The sequence below is a fragment of the Gouania willdenowi genome, chromosome 9 (assembly GCF_900634775.1).
Source record: "Gouania willdenowi chromosome 9, fGouWil2.1, whole genome shotgun sequence".
Lineage (NCBI taxonomy): Eukaryota > Metazoa > Chordata > Actinopteri > Blenniiformes > Gobiesocidae > Gouania > Gouania willdenowi.
Window position 1 is genome coordinate 36,463,390 of NC_041052.1, and position 10,977 is coordinate 36,474,366.

Sequence of the window (10,977 nt, forward strand, 5' to 3'; positions counted from 1 at the left end):
CTAGTTATTCATTCATTCCGTACGGACAAACCCCGGTGCTATTGGTACGCTTAAAAGGAAATAGTAGTGATTCTGAGATAGGCGGTAAAACTCCATCCCTCCTGAAGATGGCAGATGTGTCCCATCTGATTGATGTCAATTACCATCTCAGAATCAGCTCAGTTGCATGAATAATCTTTTTCAGCTTTTGTTGCATTATGACAGCATGCAGCTTTCACACTTTGGGTGCATGTGGTTTCAAAGTGAGATACACATTGAAGGAAAACACCATCTGAGTCAGACTTCACTGAATGGGCTCCCTGGGCTTGGGGTCCATGTTTGCCTGCAGGATGGAGCTGTCAGGTGCATCAGGTGTTGGAAATACTGAGACCATAACACAAGCTGACAGAGTGAGAGGAGAAGGGAAAGACCCCCTTCTTTTCCTCCTCTGTGGTTTTTTTTCTGGACAAACATGCACTTGGATGCAGGATTCCCATAGCTCGCTGTGTTGACTCACACCTTTAGATAATGTGGGGTAATAGCATGTCTTGGTAAATGTCACTCCAGGACTTCTGCCTGAGTAAACAGCAGAGCCCAACTGCTCACCAGCCAGCCAGGCTTCATCTAATTGTCTAAGACAGGGGTTCTCAATCTTCGCCAAACACTAGGTCGCAGATGCCTTTAAGAAACTAAGCATTTTTTTCTTTTGAACAAATTGAGCCAATTTTTGCTTATTTTTACCCTTTTACTGCAACTACTCAAAACTTTGTCAATTAGAATTCAACGCAGAACTGGGGAACCATGTTACAGTTTTATGTAGTTCTACAGGTATGTAGTTAACAATTATTAAAATATGATTCATATCAAGCTTTCCAACATTTTTATATAGATCGAAAATAAATTAGATGATAGATAATAGTTTTAAGCTGATTTAGGACTCATTATCATAAGAGATGCTAACAAAAAGCTAACACAAGAGGAAAGTTAACTTTTATTAGGTTATTTATTTTAACTTCACTAATTGTGATTAATTGTCATTGAACTTACGTAATTGTAACTGACTTTCTGAGGATGAAAATAATTGTAATTGAATTGTAATTGGGAAAAAGGCTGGTAACTGTGATCATATTTGAATTGTAATTGAACATGGGTAATTGAAAACGTAATTGTAACTAAAAAATGTATTTGAACCCAACCCTGGACGACCCGTTCCCAACAAGAAACCTGCCCTGGGAATGAAACCAATGAAGTGTTTAGCAGAAGAAGATGAAACAGATAAGTAAAGGTCAGTCCAACAGAAATGAGGAAAGACTGTTGTAAAGAGTGTTTGGTACCATGGATGTGAGTGTGCTAGCAGGGCCCAACGTGCACAGGTCCATGTGTGATTAGAGTCGACGTGCTACGACAGGCACCAGGCCATGGGATGAAGCTCCTGTCAGTCTGATGTTCTTCTGCACATGTGTCGATGCACACTGACAGGATCTGAAGCTGGAGAAGGCCAGGGCTCCACCCTATGCTTTTGGCCCTCAGGGGTCCCAGCACCTCTTCTTTATTCTATCTATCTATCTATCTATCTATCTATCTATCTATCTATCTATTTTATTTATTTTTATTTCCGACATGGTTGCATTCACAGAAGTTTTCTCTTTCTCTTTTTTTTTTGTACATGCCGAAAAAGGAGACGAGAGAAGCAGGTTGCTTATCCGAGTCCCGTCCCCTATATTGAACAAAGAAAATTTACATCAGAGCTTGTCTCTCTGGTCAAACATTCTTTGGTTCTGAACACAATTTCATTTTTTTTTTTGTCCTTTTTTGTGTAGGATTTATTCTCATCTGTAGTCAGTGTCGTCTTCTTTTTTTATCTATCTATCTATCTATCTATCTATCTATCTATCTATCTATCTATCTATCTATCTATCTACCTACCTACTGTGGGGTAAAAAAAAAAGTATTTGGTCGCCACCAACTGGGCAAGTTGTCCCACTTAAAAAGACGAAAGAGGTCTAATTTTCATTGGTTGCACTTCAAATACTTCAAGTACTAGGATTACAAGTACTCATGTTACTTTAATTGAGATGCTTTTATTGCCACTTGTACTTTTTTGAGTATATTTCTAAATCTGTAATTTTACTTGTACTTTTTAGTATGTTTTAAAAAAAAAAGAAGTAAAATAATGAATTACATTTCTACACCCAACAGTTACTGAGTAAATGCTTTTTTTGTTTTTGTTTTCAAATGATCAACGAACATTGTGAAACTACAAAAAATAAAATATCCAGACAACAATCAAATGCATCACATCATAGCCGACCAACCAGATTAAACGTAATGCACGGCACCAAAACAGCATTGAATGCTGGTTAATATCTAAGTTTTAGAGTACATAAATTTAGCTATACAGAATTTTTTTTTATTTTTTTAAAAATTGAATCCATTGGTGTTACTTTATATAGAAAAAATAATTGTACATTTTGACAAACCTTGTATTTTACACAGATGCCTTTGTGGAAAAAAAACCAAATTTAATCTCTTCCTTTTTAAGTTTATATATGCTTACTGTATGCAAGAGAACCATGGCAAGATTTACTATCAAAAACATACATGTGGGGTGAAAGTAACAAGAAACTTTTACTTTGAGAGTAGTATTTCAGTGAACTACTTTTTAGTAGTACTTCAGTATTTCATGGATGACTTACTTGTACTTGTGTACAATTTTAATCAAGTAACAGTACTTCTACTTGGGTAGAACATATCAGTACTGTTTACACCTCTATTCTACTGTGAGAGACAGAATGTGAAGGGGAAAAAAATAAAAAAAAACACATTGTATGATTTAAAAAAAAATGCATTGTATAATGGTGCAGAAAATAAATATTTAGTCAAAAACAAAAGTTCAGCTCAATACTTTGTAATGTAATCTTGTTTTGGTATTGACAGAGGTCAAATGTTTCCTGTAGGTTTTCACCAGGTTTGCACACACTAACACTATAGCTGATATTTTGGTCCATCCTTCCATGCAGATCCTCTCTAGAGCTGTGATGTTTTTGGGCTGTCGCTGAGCAACAGGGACTTTCAACTCCCTCCACAGATTTTCTATTGAGTTGAGGTCTAGAGACTGACTAGGCCACTCCAGGACCTTGAAACGCTTTTTTATGGAGCTACTCCTTAATTGCCCTGGCTGTGTGTTTGGGATCATTGTCATGCTGAAAGATCCAGCCACGTTTCATCTAAAAAACTCTCAATGATGGAAGAAGGTTTTTGGCCAAAATCTCACCATACATCGTCCCATTTATCCTTTCCTTAATACAGATCAGTCGTCCTGACCCCTTTGCAGAAAAGCAGCCCCAAAGCATAATGTTTCTACCCCATGCTTCACAGTTGGTATGGTGTTCAGCATTCTTTCCCCTCCAAATACAAGGAGTGGCATTTATACCATAAAGTTGTAGTTTGGTCTCCTCTGACCACATGACATTCTCCCAGTCCTCATCTGGATCATCCAGATGGTCAATGACAAACTTTTCACTGGCCCGGGCATGAGCCGGTTTAAGCAGGGGGACATCTCAGGCGCTTTATGACAATGTAGTGTATTGCTAATAGTAACCTTTGTTACTGTGGTCCCAGCTCTCTCCAGGTCATTGACCAGTTCCCCCTGTGTAGTTCTGGGCTGCTGATTTCTCACCGTTCTCAAGATCATTTGTACGCTACCAGGTGAGATCTTGAATGGAGCCCCAGGTCGAGAAAGGGTGTCAGTAATCTTGTTTTTTTTTTCTTTTCTAATATTATTAATAATAGCTCCAGCAGCTGTTTGTCTATTGTGGATTGGCTCATCCCAGTGTTGAGCAGGTCTACAGTTGTGTCCTTGGTGTCCTTAGACAGCTCACTGGTCTTGGCCATGGTGGAGGTTGGAGTCTGACTGTTTGAGGCTGTGGACAGGTGTCTTTTATACAGATAACCAGTTCAAACAGGTGCCATCAATAGAGCTATAGAACGAGTGGAGGATAGAAGAGCTTCTTAAAGAAGAAGTAACAGGTCTAAGAGAGCGTGAGATTTCTTGCTTGTTTGTAGATGCCAAATACTTATTTTATGCACAAATTTACCAATAAATTGTTTAAAAATCATACAATGTGATTTCCTGGATTTTTTTCTATCTATCTATCTATCTATCTATCTATCTATCTATCTATCGTTATGTTCGGGGTGATGGAGCCAACAGAGACAAAGACCCAGACAGTTTGGGTGCCACTCATCTTTTAAGTGACATTTGGCTCACAGTTACTTCTGTGTCGTATCCGTTTCCCAAACTAACTTCGTTTCGTGCACTCTCTCTGGTCACAGACCTCCGTGACCACTGGAGTCTCTGAGTTTCCAGTTAGCGGTCGTCTCAAAGTGCTTGGAACTAAAAGCGACGGATTGGATTATAATTTCTTTTTATTAGGTTTTGCTAATGAGTGCAGTTAAGCTGCGATGATTCTATTGTGTTGTCCTCACCTAACTACGTTAGCTCAGGGTCAGAAAGCCAAGATGCTTTATAGAGCTATTTGCTCCTTTATGACATAAACCTTTGAACGTTTGGAGAGATTTATGGCTTCATTTTTTTAAACTCAATCCTGATTTAGTTTTAAAACGTTGTTTTCATCATATAAATGTATTATTCTACCTCCGGACTTTAGTTTTTCTCAGTTGCTTTGGAGCATTTTGCAGATGGGAAGTGAAATTCTCAAAAGTACTTGTTCAATCCTCAAATCTTTGTAAAAAAAAAAAAAAAAAGCAGTTTTTCATTTCTTTAAACAAGTTACAAATGCTTTGGTACATCCATACAAATGTTGTTAGCATACAAAGCTCTACATCAGTGTTTCTTAAATGGGGGTACCCTAGGGGTTCACGATGGCACTACAGTGGGTACTTGAGAGAGAGAGAGAGAGAGCGAGAGAGAGAGAGAATGGAAAATGAACAAATTAAAGTATTAAAGATATGGGGCTTTATAATGTTTATTTTTAGTTAAATATGATAATTGTGCTAAATATTACCAGCAATTCACAAAACGACAACAAAAACACACATAATAAGAGAAAAATATGTTGGATAATAAAAAGAACAGACATAATAACAACATATCTTAAAGACCTGTAGTGCCCTATCATCCAGGCAGAACAACACTCTGTTCTCAGTTTGCTGGTCTACTGGAAGCTCCAAGCTTGAAGAAGTAGAAGTAGAACAGGAGGCAGAGTGTTCAGCTACCAGGCTCCTCACCTTTGGAACCAGCTCCCAGTCTTAGTACAGGAGGCTGCTACTCTCTCCACCTTTAAGGCTAAACTCAAAACCTACCTATTCGCAAAAACGTATATCATATAACAGCGTATATACCTAACCAGAGGTGACAAGTAACGAAGTACAAATTCTTGGTTACTGTACTTAAGTAGTTTATTCTGGTATTTCTACTTTACATGAGTATTTATTTTTTGACGACTTTTTACTTTCACTCCATACTTTTTGAAACAAATATCTGTACTTTTTACTCCTTACATTTAAAAATGAGCTTGTTACTTTTAAGACCTTTGAACATGATGTCACAACGTAAAATGACCACCAACCACGAAGCTGGAGGAAAAACACTTTTTTTTTCTTGACACATTTTATTTACAAATTTCATCTATAATGACTGCTCAATTCTCCAGGTGATCAAAGCTAACATATTTAACTTGTTTCCATGTACCAGTTTTCTACAAGATCTTAAAATATATATATATATATATATATATATATATATATATATATATATATATATATATATATCAACACTCCTTCATATCCTATGCTTTGACCAACTTCCTCCAACTCCACTTCCTCTTTGAGATCATCTTACAATAAGGAAGGCTTCTTAGGAGTATGAACTGCTGCACAACAAGCACAGGTTTATGGTCCTGTACTACAAATAAATTAATGAATATATTTGTCTAAAAGTGCCCGACACACGCAGACTTTATCAGCTGACTACTGTAGGTCAGTCCATCAGATAAAAATCTATGTTTCCTATCGGATGTCATCAGGTAAATGAAAGCATTGCATCGATGCCTAAATATTCTCTCTCTCCTGTCACCAGCCAGATCTGATCCACAAAGCAACATGTTGGTCAAGAGTCGGGACTTTAAGATGGCTTCAATCTTATCCAGCACTTAACCTACTCCCAACCAAGTTAAGAGTTCAGCCTAAATTACAATGGAGATTTACCACAGTAAGAAGTTATCCAGTGTATGGTACAGGACACACGGAATAAATCCCTGAAGTCAGCGCGATAAGAGGAAACCCAGCTTCGTAGTACAGGCACTAGGTGTCTGGGGTGGTATACTAACCTAAACACAGCAGTCCTATTGCTAATCCGAAAGATTTACCCCACACATGAGCATTGCATTTTGGAGCTGAGTAACATCGTCCAAGACACAGACCAAATGTGTAAGTCATGCTACCCTTTTGTCACCAAGGCACTATTCAGTACATTCTATTGTCAACAATGAGAGGTTGAGCCTGTGCTGGCTAACAGAATCATTATGTTTAGAATGTCAACATTTTAGGGTATTTCCTGGTTTAGGTTAGGTTTTGGGATAGGATTAGGGTTAAAATAAAAGGGTTAGCGGGGTAGCTAAAACTAAATATGAGCAAAAATAAAACTGACGGTACTTTAAGTCACATGGTGCACCTTTCACGTCACTTACAATGGCCAATGAGGGGGCGCTCCGTACGGATAGAGGGGGAATCAATTGATATATTTCTGTACGAATAGCCACTGCCTATTTTTAAAGGTGGAATTTGCCGTGTCAATTATGTCAAAATGAAAGAAAAAAAACCTGACCCTAACCGAGAAAATACCTTAAAGGGGACATATCATGGTTTTAAATCCTTCCTTTTTAGATATAAATCATACAGTTGTGGTCTATATAAAGCGGAACTGCAATGCTTGGGTCTGAATTCCTCATTATTATAGCTCCACAGGCTCCTTTTCTACCCCTTTTCTGATGTGCTTCTAAGAGCAACTCGTTTTGGTGCGGTCTCTTTAAATGCAAATGAGACACTTCATACCCCGCCCCCTCTCCAGGTTCAACTCCACCCTGCTCGGCCATTTTTGTAGTTTGATAGAAGAGATATGGCTATGTAGCGGTGCAGAAAAAGTTTATTCACGTTATTTACACAATGTCAACAACGGAAGACTTGTCCATCCAGCTTTAAATGTTCGAGCCAGAGTCTGACCCGGCGGAGCGAGATGAAAATGAAGAAGATGAACCTGCAGAACCCTAACAAGTGAGCTAACACAAGCACCGAGCTAACTCTAGCGCCAAGCTAACGTCACGAAATGCATTTTAATACAGTCTTTTCAAAGACAAATACGGCAAAATGAAATGACTAATGAAAACTTTAGACTTAAATTAAATCACGTAGGCCATATCATCAAGGGTCTAAAACGAGCACACAGCGCTAACATATGAAGATGGTGCAACTGCTAATGCTAACAAAACAATGACAGGGACGTCTTATCATCACACTTTTTAGCGTTATTTACAGCTTACCGAAGTGCTCTGTTCGTCGTCTCCAAAGATAGAAGGAATTGAACCCTCAATCAGACAAAGTCTTTCGGCAAATCCTTCTTTATACTGGTGGAGGTTGCAGAAGCAGTCATCCTTGAAGTGCTTCGCGCACCCAAAAATGACCTTACCCACAGATGTGGGTACATTTCTGTGAAAAATAAAACTCAACCAGGCACATTGAAAAGGTTCTGATGCTGGGAGACGTTGTAATGAAGCGTGTGGGTTACTACATCCAACAACCGAACATTTTGACTTATCCTCTCGTAACTTCTGCATCCTGGAGCTTGGACTACAAAATAAAAGCGAGAAATAAAAATGGCGGATTGCTCGAAGTGTTGGGCCTGGAGTCGATGTCTTAATTTGGCAGTTCCGCTGACGTTATTGTTCAAAAAACGTAATAGAGAATCGAAAAATCGAAACAGATTGAAAAATATGACCAAAACAGAATATAAAGATATCTACGGAGCACCTGAAGAGATTAATTTGAACTTTTCTGTGCTTCTAAACAATCTAAATATACATCAAAATGCATTTAAGGGCTAAAAAAGTGGATTTAGCATGATATGTCCCCTTTAAAATGTTTATATGTAAATATATATATATATTTTTTTATTTTTAATTTGTATATGTACACATGCACACAGGAAGTGCTGGTGTAGTATACATATATGTGGAATTTGCTGGTTTATTATTGTTTTACTTTTTAACAAGTACATTTAGTAGCATGTACTTTTTACTCTTATTCAAGTAAGGGAGCAAGTTGCAACTATGATACTTTTACTTTTACCAGAGTAATTTTTATTCAAGTACCTATACTTTTACTTGAGTACTGAAGACAAGTACTTTTCCACCTCTGAACCTAACCACTAGAAACAAAGCCCTAAACCTAAAAATAGTAACTAAAAACTCAAATTATATAGTAGAACACCAACATTACATTCAAACACAATCCACCACCACCACCAGTGATGGAGGGTGATGGATGCAGGTGATGTGGTCCAGCACCTGACCCTTACCGTTCAGGGGCATTCCAACTATACATAGTCCTACAACAGGTGCTGTCCACACAGACACAGTCGTGACGAGGTTGTAGTTAATTCTCTAAGTATAGCTAGATTTATGAACTCTAATACGGAGAAAAATAACCAGCATTTAATGCTGTTTCGGCGTGGTGTGTTACATTTAATCTGGTTAGTCGACTATGATGTGATGCATTTAATTGTTGTCTGGTCATTTCATTTTTTGTAGTTTCACAATGTTCGTTGATCATTTGAAAACAAAAAATAATAATTTGCTCAGTAAGGGTTGGGTGTATAAAAAAAATTACTGATTTAGAAATATACTCAAAAAAGTACAAGTACCCATAAAAGCAACTCAATTACAGTAACTTGAGTACTGTAATCCATTACTTTTGCCTCTGGTAGTTAATCCCCCACTTCTGACCCCTGTTGTCTACCCACCACACTGCTTACACACTATCTACTGATGTCACCGCCACCCCATTCTCATTCTACTCACAGATAATGTAGCACCAGGTGTTTCCATGCAGGCTGACTTGATAATACTGTATCATGTTTTTCTGCAGTCAGTGCCTTCTCCTCGCCCTTCTCTTTCTTTTCTGTTTCAGGTTCTTGAAGCTGATGATGGCAGTTCCTGATCTCTGGTTCACGTCTCAACTAGTCTGGGACACTCTGATGTTCTATCTATATCCTGTTCTACTCTTTCTGTCCAATAACCTCAACCAGTCGAAGCAGATGGCTGCCACCTCTGAGCCTGGTTCTAACAGAGATTTCTACCTGTTAAAATGGAGTTGTTTCTCCCCACTGTTGCTGATGCATGTTCATGTGGATTTGTTGGGTTTTTCCTTAAGAATTGTATATTTTGATAAGCGCTTTGAGATGACTATTGTTGTGATTAGCGCTATATAAATAAAGTTGAATTGAATTGAAAATATTATGTACAGTTCTCTACTATTTCTTACATTATCACTTTCGAATGTGATGTTGATCAAAATGTATCATTTGGATCTCTGTTGAACTGTCTCAACCCCACAACATTTAGGCATCGGTTTATTGTATATGTTTACCGGTAAAATGGTTGAACATGTCATAATGTTTTTCTAAATGTGTCCTGGCTTTTTACAGTAAGTTGCTCCCAGGTGAATCTTGACTTCCTCTAACAAAGGGAAATGTGTGAAACATTAGATCAAATACTGATCGATCAGTTTTCTGAAATAGCTCAAAGATGCATCTCTGTTTCTGAGACAAACAGACAAATGTTGGGAGAACAACTTTGTTCTAAATCATTCATTGCTATTGTATTGTATATACTGTATGTTCACATATGTACTTTGTTTGTTAAATTATTTGTTTCTTTTTTTGTGCTATGAAGTGATGTCTTTTCCTTTCTGCATCACAATGACCTAGTCTTATAATTTACATCCAAACTTTAGCCATAGTTTTCATCAGAACGCCGCTCTAGAGCAGGGGTTCTCAACCTTGGGGTCAGTACTCCATTTGGGGTCACAAGACACTGGGAGGGGGTCTTCAGATGCCTTCAAGAAACAAAGAATGTTTTTTTTTAACAATTTTAGCCAATTTTTGCAACTACACCAAACTTGCCATATTTTAAACCTGTTTTCATCACTTTTTCTTGCCATATTTTTGCTCCTTTTAATGTATTTTTGCTATATTACTCACATTTCTGCCACTTCTCCAACAAATTTCATGCCTTTCGTGCACATTTTTGACTTTCGAAACATTTTTGGCACTTACTGTATACACCCTTTCCACCACTTTTTCCACCTAATGTTGCAAATGTTGACCCAATATTGTCACCTTTAACCTCTTTTTGCCATATTTCATGCTACTTTTTGACAATTTAACCATATTCACGATGTGTCATTATTTTCCAGTTTAAACTAATTGTTCTTACTAATGTACAGTGATTTTAAATGGTGTGTTTAACGTTTATTACACCTTTTTAAATCAATATTAAAAAAAATAAAAAAATAAATGAAAAAAATTGGGGTGGGGTGCAATATGGTGTCTGTGTTGCCTGTCGGGAAGGCCGGCACTGGAAACCCCTGATTTATATTACATACATTTTTTAAACGTGGTTTGTTGCTAAATGTTGCAAATCTAAATGTTGTATTTAAATATATATGTTAAATCTAAAAGTTACATTTTAAATCTAAATGTTGCATTTAAATATATATATGTTAAATCTAAGTGTTAAATGTTAAATATAAATATAAATATAAATGTGATTTAAGATTTAGATTTAACATTTAGATTTAGATTTAACATTGACTTTATATTTTATGAGAAAAAAAATCACCAATTTCACAAATAATAATAATTTTAAACGTGATTTGTTACTAAATGATGCAAATTTAAATCTAAATCTAAATGTTACATTT